Source organism: Vidua macroura, chromosome Z (assembly GCF_024509145.1).
Source record: "Vidua macroura isolate BioBank_ID:100142 chromosome Z, ASM2450914v1, whole genome shotgun sequence".
NCBI lineage: Eukaryota > Metazoa > Chordata > Aves > Passeriformes > Viduidae > Vidua > Vidua macroura.
Genome location: NC_071611.1, coordinates 37313791 through 37326754, shown reverse-complemented (window position 1 = coordinate 37326754; position 12964 = coordinate 37313791). Strand labels below are relative to the sequence as shown.

Below are 12964 nucleotides of genomic sequence, written 5' to 3'. Positions count from 1 at the left end.
CTTCAGCGACTACCAACACAGGAGTGGAGTGAACAGAGAAGAGTTGAGGAGGGTGTGGTGATGTCCTCTGTCTTCAGGAAGAAGATGATCTCTGTTCTTGAGACCCTCAGCCTGAGAGGAGGAAGAAAATCAGGGGGACTGTGGTCCCAAAATGGGAAGCTGAACTGTTGTTTCTTTTGGTCCTTGGCAAAGCATCCTTAAAGGAGCCCTATGAGCAGTCTGTCCATGCACAGTGGTGAGAGCACTGTGACATGGAAAGGAAGTGTCACACTGGCAGACTTTCTCCAGGTGGTTGCCATGTGCGACATGGAAACACAGAAGGGTGGCAACTGTGTTTCCTGGGGGGTCTATGGTGCAAGAGAGACTCCTCTCTCCCTTGAGGGACTGAGTATTGATTATCTGAAGGGTGATGACTTGATTGAGGGTCCAAGTTGTGTCTCACTGTGGTTTGCTGGAGTTTGGGTGGGGGGAGGAGGAATGTTTTGGAGGGTTTTCATTCTGGATTTAGCGTGTGTGTGTCTTTTATAGTAGTAGTAGCTTAATAAAGTATTTTTCCTTTATTTCTAAGCTTGGGCCTGCTCCTGATCGCATCTCACAGCATTTATTTGGGAAGATGCATTTTCATGGGGGCGTTGGCATTGCGCCAGTGTCAAGACATGCTGTCTCTCACAGAGTCCTTCCAGAGGAAGTGTCCAGACCACAGCTGGATAAACACATCCTGTGATGTGTGAGCAGCTGGCTCATGGGTAGGGCACAAAGGGTTACAGTGACTGCAGTGACATCAGACTGGTGACCTGTCACTAGTGGGGTTCCACAGGGCTCCATCCTCAGTCCTGTGCTCTTCAACAACTTCAGAAATGACTTGGACTCAGGACTGGAAGGAACACTGAGCAAGTTCACAGATGATACAAAACTGGGAGGAGCTGTTGACTCCTCTGAGGGCAGGTAGGCCCTGCAGAGAGACCTCAGCCTCTTAGAGAGATGGGCAATTACCAACCACATGAAGTTCAACAAGGGAAAGTGCCAGATTCTGCATCTGGGATGGGGCAGCCCTGGATGTATGGACAGACTGAGAAATGAGAGGCTGGACAGCAGTGCCATGGAAAGGGTTCTGGAGTTCCTGGTTGATGAGCCAGCAGTGCCCTGGCAGCCAGGAGGGCCACCCAGGGCATCAGGGACAGCATCACCGGCTGGGCAAGGGAGGGAATTGTCCCACTCTGCTCTGCATTGGGCAGCCTCAGCTCGAGTGCTGGGGGCACTTTTTGATGCTAGAGTGTAAAAAAGACATGAAACTATTAGAGAATGTCCAAAAGAGGGTCATGAGGGTGCTAAAGGGCCTTGAGGGGAAGCTGAATTAGTGGCTGAGGTCACTTGGTCTTTTCAACCTGGAGGAGACAGAGGGAACACCTCTCTGCAGTTACAGATTTCTTGTAGGGGGGAGAGGAGGAGCAGGCACTGATCTCTGCTCTGTGGTGACAGTGACAGGACTCAAGGGAATGGCCTGAACTCAGGGGAGGTTTAGGTTGGGTATCAAGAAAAGGTTCTTCATCCTTTTCCAGTGGTTGGGCACTGGAACAGGCTCCCCAAAGAAATTATCACAGCACCAAGCCTGGCAGATTTCAAGAAGTATTTGAACAATGTTCTCAGGCACATGGAGGAATTCTTGGGGTGTCTTGTGAAGGGCCAGAAGATGGACTTGATATTCCATGTGGGTCCCTTCCAACTCAGGATGTTCTGTGATTCTGTGAAGTCTAGATTCTCTGATGCAAAACATGGAAAAAAGTAAAAATTGAAAAGGAGCACATTTTCAAAACTTGCTCAGTTTTTTCTACAGTTTCTACAGAAACTCTGAGTGTAAAGTTTAGACCACAAACATGTGAATGTTTTCCATAGCACTTTGCCTTCCCAGGCTTACAGGAAAAGGAAAGGTTGAAAAAAGTTTCCAAACTCAGCCCCCTCACTAGCAGAGTGTTTTTAGCAGGAAGGGTGGCATACAGTTTGACAAATTATCACTCTTACATAAGAAAAAACAGTGCTTATGGTGATGTAGCATAGAAGAACTAAGTGATACTCCAGACATGTGATTCGTGTACATGAAATGAGAAAAGAATTTTGGTTTTTTCATTCAGTCTAAAACTAAACGCCATCAAGAATTCCAATGAATTAGAAGTTTTTTAGGTCTCAAAGGGAAAAACTCAGTATATAGGACTGTCTCATATAAGATTATCCTTAGGGATAAACCTTGTTTATGTGTTTTGTCCAAGAACAGATAATAATGAATCACTAGCTGAATATGAGTCAACAAAGTACTGGTCTTGCCAAAAAACAGACAAAGCCATACTCAGATGTTTATCCACAAGTCTTGCTTTCTGCTTTACTGATCTTTAGTCAGGCCTTTGATGGAATGGTGTGTTCAGTTCCCTGAACTGCGCTTCAAAAACTATGAACTAACTGCACAGGATCCACACAAAAGAAAACAATACTATCATACCTATAGAAAGAATAAATAGGAGAAAGGACAGGAATGTTTAACCTGCAGGTAGGAACAATCTGTAAACACATACCAATTTGCTGCAAAACAAAGGGCTTGTTTCAGTGGCTAAAATATATTTTTAAAAGAAATGATTTTTTGGGGAGAAAGATTTCTGTCTTCCTAATATTGGGGGGGAAAAAAGTATTGCAATAATTTCCACAAGGGGAGATACACATTTTTGTTGATTGCAGCTTTTAAAAACACATATTCTTCAGGAACACTAGATAATCTCTCTTTGAGGTTCCCATCATCTTTTTTTCATTAGCTCTTGCAAACTATATAACAATTTCTGAGAAAAGGGTTCAAAATTCAAATTATTTCTCTTTCTTTGTAGTGATAGTGGTTCTCTTTCTTTGAAGTGATACTTTGCTACAAAACAAAAGACCCTTTTAGTCTCTGAATCTTGAATTTTTTGATGGGCTCTTGGTGAGCTGAAATGTTCTCACACCCTGCTGAGAGGTAAGAATTGTTGGTTTGTCTTTTTCAGCAGAAGAAAAAGTTATAGCATGCCCCACAGTAGAAGCACTACTTGTAGCCTGCTGCAAACAGCTTTAACAGTTTTTCACAAAAGCCATTATCCTAAACCAACAGTGTGAAGCCAGGCTGCAACACTCTTCCCTAGAGCCCAGCATGATGCCATCTACCTTAACAGCCGCTTAATAGCCAGTCTGCAGCAGAGATCATCTCTGTCATGCACAGAGCGGATATCAAATACTTCCTGCTCCTATGAAGGAAAAAAAAAAGTTAATGAAAAGGAGATCCCTTTTCTTCCAATATCTTGGAGTCTGATTTTATGTTGCTTTACATTGCAGTCTGGGTTGGAAGATCCCAGGAGTAAGAGTAGGTCAGGAAAGAGAGAATCTTTGAACTTTCAGGTGAGTAAAGGGCTAGCATTACTGCTTCTCTCATTGGAAAAGGTGCAGTTTGGTGCTGTAGTGCACAGCCTTCACCCAGAGATCCCTCATCCTATCATCCACTTCTGATAAGAGGAAGGAAGCAATACATGCAGTTGGCCTGGTCCTTCCACAGACAAAAATGAGTGGCTGAAAGGAGGTAATTACATCCTGGTACTCACACTGAGCATCTTTATAAGATCTGGCACTGTCTAGGCTTTACAAGCTTCTCACTCTTAGTCTGTGTCATGCTTAATCAAAGACAAGAAAAATAAAATTTGCAGATGTTTTTATTTGATCAACTGTCTTCTGTTTTATTAGCTGGGAGGTTGATCTCACGTTTCCTCAGATGTGTCATGTTAATTCTTGCCATTCTAGATTGCACAAATCATACTGGGTTGCTGGATCAGACACAAAGGGAAGTGACTGCCCTAGTTATGTGTAATATCTACATGGTCTTCCAGACATTTAGCAGACGGAGAGCTTCAGCAACAGTGTAATGCTGCCAAAACCATGGAGAAAAAAACATTACAGAATGCTTTGAGTTTTTCTTTTAATCAGTGACAATTTCAGGATAATAAAGGAAGCTGGAGTCCCTTCAAGTTTTAGCTTTATTTTAACGTCTTCCACAGGAAGGTATTGTTCTCAAAACTGCAGATACAGGGATCAGCTACAGAAAAAGAACTCCTCTGCAGAGAACCTTGCTGCTTTGCAGATGGCACTCCATCATATGACCACCCCAGTGTTTATTCTGTACTGCTGTGTCTACCTATACTGCTCTGTAGTCTTGGGGTTTTTCTGTACCATGGTTGCATGGTTACTGGGCTCTCTCTGAGATAATTCAATCCCAGCATGAGCTGGATCTCCAGTGCTGACCAATCATGAGTTTTGAGGCACAAACTGCAGCGATCTCCCTTTCTGCATCTTGCTGTGTTTCACAGCATTTTCCTCAAACAAAGCCATTTTACTTATCCTCTGTCCTGCTTCTTGGTCATTGCTCCAGCCACAACCAGAAAGATCAGCTTTAGACATAGTCACACAAAAGTTATTTGCAGATAGCACCTAATAGGCAATAGTCATTGCATCCCATATTTAAAGACATGGGATTAAAAGCAGATAAAAGTCTAAGCCCAGCAGCATTTGTTTACAAAGCCCTCAGACCAACATGGTCTGATTTACAAACAGGAAAGAGCAACACTGTCCTTTTCAAAAGATTGAATCAAAGGAGTCAGCAGGACAAATCATTATGAGATGTACAAAGAACATCTTCCAGCTGAGACAAGCAAAGCAGTGACTCAAATACTGCACTAAATAGCAGTAACTGCTGCATACAGGAGAATATCTCCGTCTTATATAGCAGATTCAACAGGATCAATAACAAAATAAAAATAAAAATAATAAATAAAAAAATAAAAATAACTCCTAATGGATTATGAGAGCTACACTAGCAGGTCACTGATATGTTCCAGTTAGAAATTAATTTAATAAGGTCACTCTTCCCTACAGTTGACTTGCTAGAGTGACAAAGACGTTATGGATTATGAACCATACGCAAGTAGAGTCTCTGCAGGCAATAGGAGTCCACAAAGGATTCTGAGGCACAAGCAGCACTTACAGAGAACACAGCTGGCATGACAGAGAAGTTTTTTTTAACACAGCTTGAAAATATTTTATATTTCATTTTCAGGGGAAGAAAACATGCACATACACTGTTGATGTATGTACTTTATTTATCTTCTAGATATGCTAAATAAGCATAAGGATGTACATATTATATGAGGCTTCAGGAAGACATTGACTGTATAATGAAAAAAATGCATGACTCTTAGCCACAATGAATCAGAAAATTTTTTCATTTTAAATAAGAGGGGGTGTAAAACAGGCTTAATTAATAGGAAAATAAATAGTTTTGACAAGTTTTCTGCAGAATCTGTCTAATTTTAATATCATTCATTGGACTGACACACAAGCTTAAAGTTAAGCATGTGCAAATAGGGATTTCAATCTCTGCAGTGTCAAAATCCTGATTGACATAACTTGTGAGAGTCTCTATACTTATGCTCTCCAGAACTTGATTTATTGTATTGATTCATTATTCTTTGGCTGACTGTATGGCCCAGACCTTATCTGGGAAAATCATTACTCCTTTAATGTTCTCTTCTTCAAATGATTTCCCAACAGGGATAGATTCCCTATTTTTTGCCTTTTCTGAGTTTACCCAAAGGTATCTTCTGCAGGTTAAACTGTTTTTTCTTCTGTGCTGCTTTAGAGGGAGACTCAGCTTGCCTGTAATTCCGTTTAACATAAGTTAGTAATTACTTTTCTGGTAAGTCTCCAGTGCTGATAGGACTAGGTCAAATGCCAGAATCTGTTGTTAATGGAACAATTTTTAAATAGCTCAGAGTGGAATTCAGGTGTTAAACAAGTGCATGGTCATATGGTCCACATGTATGCCCATAAATTAAACAGCTCCAGTGAACAACCCTGAAAGGATTCACTTTCCTATGCTGTTACTGTCTGGGTTATTTCATGCAAGTTATTGCTAGAGAGCAGTCGTAACACTTCAGCTTTCTCACGCACTTCTATGCAACCACTAACTTACCCATTTCAACCACATATTGACACTATACTCCACTTTTTAGCCTAAAAGCAAGGATTAAACTTGCAAGTGAACTGAATGTAAACTTGGGCACATGAATATTAAACAGTGTACAGACATATTATCTACAATTTTATTTGCTTGTTGGATGGTTACTAATTAATTAATTCATGTTATTATTACCTGTGCAAGATCTACATTATCATGATTTAATAAGTAACAAATGAGATTAAGGGTTATTTTTAAATCTTTTGAGCAGACAGTAAAATTACTTAATGCCCTTCTACCACATGATAAATGACAAGAAGTTATGCAGCATCCAGAAGTATTTCAGAGTGCACTGGAGACTATGGAAGAATTTCAATTGTCATTGAAAAATATTGTGATTGAATTTTCAACTCATAAATCAATAACATGACAAATAAAGGAAGCAGATGTAGATGGAAACAACCCACAGTAAGAAATAATATGAAAAATAATACTTAATATTATTTATGTCAGTTCTTTTCCTGTATTAGGAAAATTATAAAGAAAATGAAATAGGTAGGAGAGGAAACATAAAATGAGCAGTTCAACAATATATAGCAACCAGATTTAAATTCTTCCCCTCTCATCCCTAGTGAAGATCAGGAACCAGAGCACTGCTAGCTCTTCCAATTCACACTGAGGATGTTCTCATGATGGACCCATCAGTAAAGCAGAGTCCTAAAACTGACTACAGTGGATTGTGCATCAGCTTCAGCTGAGGAGCAGTGGTAATGATGTGTAAAGCACTATTCCATTTTTTTCTTTAGGAAAAAAAGCATGTGCACACAGAGGCTAGAGGTTATCCAAGTCTCTTGTTACATTTCATGGTTTGTTCTGCTGGGACAAAATAGTGATGTGCCCAAGGAGTTTTCCAGCCAAGCAAAACCATAATACAAGCATTACCACTTGTACCGGAGAACTGGTTCAGTACTCCTCTCTCTGAGGTCAGTGGATGATACAGCAGAAAAATACCCCTGGCGTTTTATGCAACAGTGTCTCAGCTAGTTCAGGAATTATTCCAGCCAAAACCACATGTTCTACATTCTCAGCCAATGAAACATCGTAAGTGGAGCTGTGACACAGCAAGTCTGCCATGCCGAAATAAAGACAGACAGTGCTCAAGGATATAGGATATAGAAATACAAGCACTTGATTTTCCAAACCGGTTTCTGACAAGTATGATCTTGGGGGAAAAAAAAAAAAAAAAAAAAAAAAAAACAAACACTTAAAAAAACAATTACTAGAGGAGTCTGAGAAATAACACACAAAGCATAACACTTATTCTCACATTCCAATGAAACAGGCACCAGTTGAAGACTGGCTATCTAATGATTTTTAATGTAACTATAGTTATAATGTGATTTAAAACATTAAATCATTAATAGAAACTAAATTTGTGAAGGAATTACTTAAAATACTCAAAGAATAATTCTTGTGAATTGGTACTAAGAACCTAGAAGTTGACCAACAGAACAGATGGAATTAAACCTCAGCCAAGGAAATCCTCAGTGAACTTACTTTTGAAAACAATATAGGAGAAAAAGTGAGATAATGCTAAATAAAATTCAAACCTAAGTAACACTAACAAAACTAAGCAAGGTTAATATCTGAGAAGTTCTCACTGATGAAAAGTCCAAGGTCATGATCATTTTCTCTAGGTGGACAGAAAGAGGAAAAATGAAGGAGTAGCACAAATGATAACCATAGGGTTCTGGAAGAATGAGGGTTTGCTATTCTCATTAAGGTTTCTCTTACGTTGTGTAAAACTTCATTGCCTAAGAAAACAAAGACTGACATAAAAATAATTTACAGTTCCTGAAGCTTATCTGAGTTGTGAGAGATTGAACAATAAACTGAATTCCGGATATTCTTTCAATCTACTTCAAGAACTGCCTGAATAATTTTAATTATTTTCATTAGAATCATAGAATCATAAAAATCATAGAATTGTAGAATCATAGACTGAGACGGAAGGGATCTTTAAAGACCATCTAGTTCAACTCCCTTGCAATGGTATCTTCAACTAGATATGGTTGCTAATCTTGTCCTTTCAATCCCACTGGAGTTTCAAGCCCTGTATTTGCCAATATAATTTGCAGTCTGATTGGTATAATCTCTGGTAATATTTCATTTCTACACCTATGAAAATTTTGGAAACTTGTATATGTGTATATCTTTGAATGGCTGGTTGGATGGATGGATAGGAAATCTCTGTCCAGAATTTTAAGTAACATAAAGTAACATCCACAGGGGAAGTTTTAGTTGTACCACGTGACAAGAGAGGTGTTTTCAGCCAAATTGTTGCACCAGCATTTACTCCAACTTGTTGAAGGCCATCCTATATGAGAGCCTCCAATTATCATGTTATCTCTGCACTCTACAACATAAAGAGATGTGTCTGCTAAATACCAAGAGGCTGTTGCATACAACAGATGTATGTGTGAAGCTTCTGCAATAAACTGTTGCAAGAGACCTTTAGAACTGAAAATTCTGGCAATCAAAAGACACAGATTGTCTCCACGGTATAACAATATCTGCATATGTGACTTCATCTTAAAAACCATGAGGCAAGGAGATTTAAAATAAACTGCTGACTACTTGGCATGTGTTGACAAGATTTATGTGTCATTAAAACATTTAACACAACTGCAAATGACTAGTCATAACTGAACACTTTTTATGTTCTTAACTACTAAAATGTAACTCTGTTGGTTAACTATAATATTTATTAAACTAATTTTATCATTTAAAAATTAGAAATCTCTGATCCCAGATTTTTATTTATATTATGCCAATAGTGAGTCATGCTATCTAATGCTATGAAAAAGTAAGTGAACACCATTTAATGGAAACTCCTCTTCTAAGTGTTGTATTTAATCCGAAGCATAGAGAAGCCATTAGAAGTCTTTCTGTTACATTCAATTAAACTAAAATTGAATACATAAAACTGAAACACACATAAAATAAATAAAATTAAATTACAAGCACTCTTAAGTGCTTTCCTACTTCTGCAGCATCTTAATATAGCTGAAAATAATACATCATTCTTTATATGCACTTCTACAAATTTCATTCTCAGAGGCAAGTACTTATTTAATACAGGTCTTTCTTCCTTTTTACAGAAAATCTTTGGCTGCCCTTCATTGTAAGCTCCAAAGAATTTGGATTCCTTGTGCACTAGGAATGAAAGAATTTCCTTCCTTCTTTCCTTCCTCCAAGAACAGTTTTAATAGCTACTTCTCAAAATTAATGTAGATCTGTTTGGCCTGTTAGGTTTTTAAATTAATTACTGGTTATTATATCACTCTCTGCAGCCTCTGCTTCAAGGGCAATGAATCTCAGTTAAGATTCTATTCTAGCACATATCATCTCTTTTTGAGTTTCTCATAAGCAAAGTGTCTTTAGGTGGTCTATGGCTGAAAGGGTACAGGATAATAAACAGATAACAATGTCAAGTGATTTGAATTTTCCGTAATTCCCCCTGATATTGATTTCTGCCATATATTTGCTTTTCCATTCCTTTCAGCTGATAAAATGTAAATTAATGGTTCAAAAATGGCTCTTATTATCTTTATCAAGATTAAACAACTCAAAGTAAAAACACTGACATAAAAAAACTTAATTACAATTAAAATGATGAAAATATTTATTCTATTTCTTTGTATAGTGTCTTAATTATTGATTTAAATAAATTCATTTACTCAGTTAAAAAAACAAAATATTTTCGTATCACATAGTGAACAAACATGAGATGAACTTCATTTAGCTTTAAGCACTTTAATTGCATTATGAATAAGTCATATATTTTACAGGGATAGATTTCTTTTACTTGGCATTATGTCAGTAATCTCTCATCTCTGAATGTCTCTGTTTCATTCCTAAGGATATGTGTCCCTAACACAAAATCCACTGTTGATAAAGCTAGCAATAACTAACTAACTATGAAATATAAATGGTAACCAAACAAGGAACAAGTCACAGGACCACAGGATGGGTCAGGTAAGAAAGGCCACTGTGTGTCACCTGGTCCAACCCCCCTGCCCAAGCAGGGCCATCCCAGAGCACATGGCATAGGATTGCATCAAAAAAAATGGGGTATCTCCAGGGAGGGAGACTCCACAGATTCTGTGGGCAAACTGTTCCATTGCTCAGGCGCTGCACAGTAAAGAAGTCCCTCCTCATGTTCAGGTGGAACTTCCTGTGCATCACTCACTGCCCCTTGCCTCTTGTATTATTGCTCAGCACTGACCCCTCCCAGCAGACACTGACAGACAGGGATGAGGTCCCCTCTCAGCTGTCTTTTCCTGAGATTGAACAGGCCCATCTCACTCAGCCTGTCCTCATAAGGGAGATCCTTCACTTCTTTGATCAACTTCGTAGCTATCTGCTGGCCCTGCTCCAGCTGCCCCAGGAGCTTCAGGTCTCTCTTGTGCTGAGGAACCCAGAACTGGACACAGAACTCCATATGCAATCTCACTAGGGCTAAGTGGAAGTTTCTACATATATATATATATATATATATATATATATATATATATATATATGTATGTATGTATGTATATATATATATATATATATATATGTATGTATGTATGTATGTATATATATATATATATATATATATATATATATATATGAATTATTTATGGAGGATTACTGGGAAATTACTGTATATATATGTATAGATAAACAGATAGATAGATAGATAGATAGATAGATAGACAGTAATTTCCCAGTAATCCCCCATAAAGAATATCTTTATTGATGTTTATTGAGCTAGATTGACTTGATCCATCTTAACTTGCAACCTCAATTTTGGCTTTCAGTGTCATTAGTTAAACATTTTGAAGTTTAATTTTTGGAAGATTACAATCCAACATTCCTCTTTCACCTGGCATGATCAGATTGTCTCTTATTGAAACCTGTGGATTTCCCAGTCAGAGACTCCAATCTCTTCCAGAGACTGGGATTACATGGAGGAATGGTAAAGGCTATGAAATTACCAAAAAGGGAGAAGGAAGTTTAAAAGAGTCCCTCTGCAGAGATGTGCTTGTCCACAGACAGTACATATAATGCCACAGCTTTGACAGAGGCATGGCCCAGGATTTGGACCCTGGTCTGTCTGGTACCAGGGAGGGATAAATCTGACAATTAAATAAATGCTGATATAGCCATAAGTCTTCCAAAGTGTCTCTTAATGTGAAGAAAAGAGCAGAAATAGTTGTTTTATTTCCATACTCACATAAAGAAAGAGGCTGCAGTTCTATTCACCCTGTTTGAGGCTAGTTCACCAATCAAGAAGGAATTATAGGGTGGGGTTTTTTTTAAGATTAAGATTCCAGTGATCCTCAGATATGAACCCCCCGTCTCCAGTACATGCACTCTTCATTTGGTTTCTGATCAAGGAGAGAGCACACAGACCCTGCAGCAAAGGGATGAAAGGTACAGCAAATTGCAGAATCAAGGAAGGACCTAATTGGTTGCAACATTCCAAGATTATTTGGGAGGGTAAGAGGAAATCACTTGCTCACATGAAATAATTGTACAGGTAAAAAACTTGGGAATATATCACCAAATTTGGACCAATCTGAAACTGGAAGTACTATGTTCTTCATGCACTTATAAAGAGAACAGTCAATGACAAACTGTCTACAAGTTAATGTAAAAGTACCTGCCTGTTTTTCCATGCCTACACATGGAAAATTTCTGGGAATAAAGGCTTTTAACAGGATTTTTTTTACCTCATTTTGAACAATATATCATCAATGTCAACTAAGTTTGTTATAATTCACATTTCATTAGCAAATAGCAAATTTGAAAGCTCAGACTTCTTAACATTTATTTTCACTTCAGATTCAGTTTGCTCCTCATATGCACCCTAACCTAGTTCCAAGAATATATGCAAATGTTTAGTATTAAGCACAAAGTGTTCTGTGGTGCCATGACTAAGCACTCATAGAAGTGATCAAACATTGTAGGATATAATGATGAAAATATTCAATTAAACCATACCTATTCAGTGTAAATTTTCCATCTCAGGGAAGGAGGCAAATCTGCACCAAGAATGTAACAATTTAACTTTATGGTCTTCAGAATGAAAAGGGAGGTCTAAGGTAATCAAGAAGGGAGCAAAAAAAAAAAAAAAAAAAAAAAAAAGAGAGAAGTAAAAATGTAATGCTTTTAGAAAAAGGGAGATATATAGGTTTTAACAAATGCTTCATTTATATGGATTTGAGGTTATAATCTCGGAACAGACAGTTTGAGAGACTAGTCCAGAGACTCTTCAATTCCCCATCTCATTCAGAGAAGACACATGGTAAATTCTTTATTACAGAATCACAGAATATTGAGAATTGGAAGGGACCCACAAGGAACATAAAGTCTATGGGAATCAAACCCATAATCTGGAGTGTTATTAGCACAATGCTGATGCCAACTGAGCTAATCCTGGCATCTGTAGACAAGATGATTTACCATCTAAACTTCTACAATCATCCTGATCAAGAATCATATTCAACATTTATGGGAAAGGTCTTCTATGAAGACAAATGGAGAAAAGATGGTTCCCGCATCTCTTATCAGTCACCATGATAAAGGCTCTTTAACTTAAACAAGCAAAATCTCTTATCAAGAAAAGAAAAAAATTTGACTTCTTTGGATTATCTACAAATCACTTAGTAGAGATTAATCCTTCATAATGGGTGACAGAGGATCTGGTACCTCTGATTTCAGGCCACTTTTGATAGATCTATAATTACCTGAGACAGAACTTGATCCAGGAATTGATCCATTCTTCGTTATGAGAAAGACTCCTATCTTCCATTTACCTATATCCACTGTGGACATATTCACTAAATTTTCCCTACCAGCATTCTGCTTTCACCCAAGCAGAATTTTTTATAGGATTACTTA

The 12964-nt window shown here is 38.0% G+C and overlaps 1 long non-coding RNA gene across 1 annotated transcript in view; it reads right to left on the bottom strand.

The window, feature by feature from the left end:
- Positions 1-170, bottom strand: part of LOC128821435 (uncharacterized) — a 6264-nt gene extending 6094 nt beyond the window's left edge. Inside the window, exon 1 of the long non-coding RNA XR_008441117.1 lies at positions 1-170. This exon is cut by the window's left edge and continues 3 nt beyond it. This is a non-coding gene — a long non-coding RNA (uncharacterized LOC128821435).
- Positions 171-12964: the final 12794 nt, after the last annotated feature.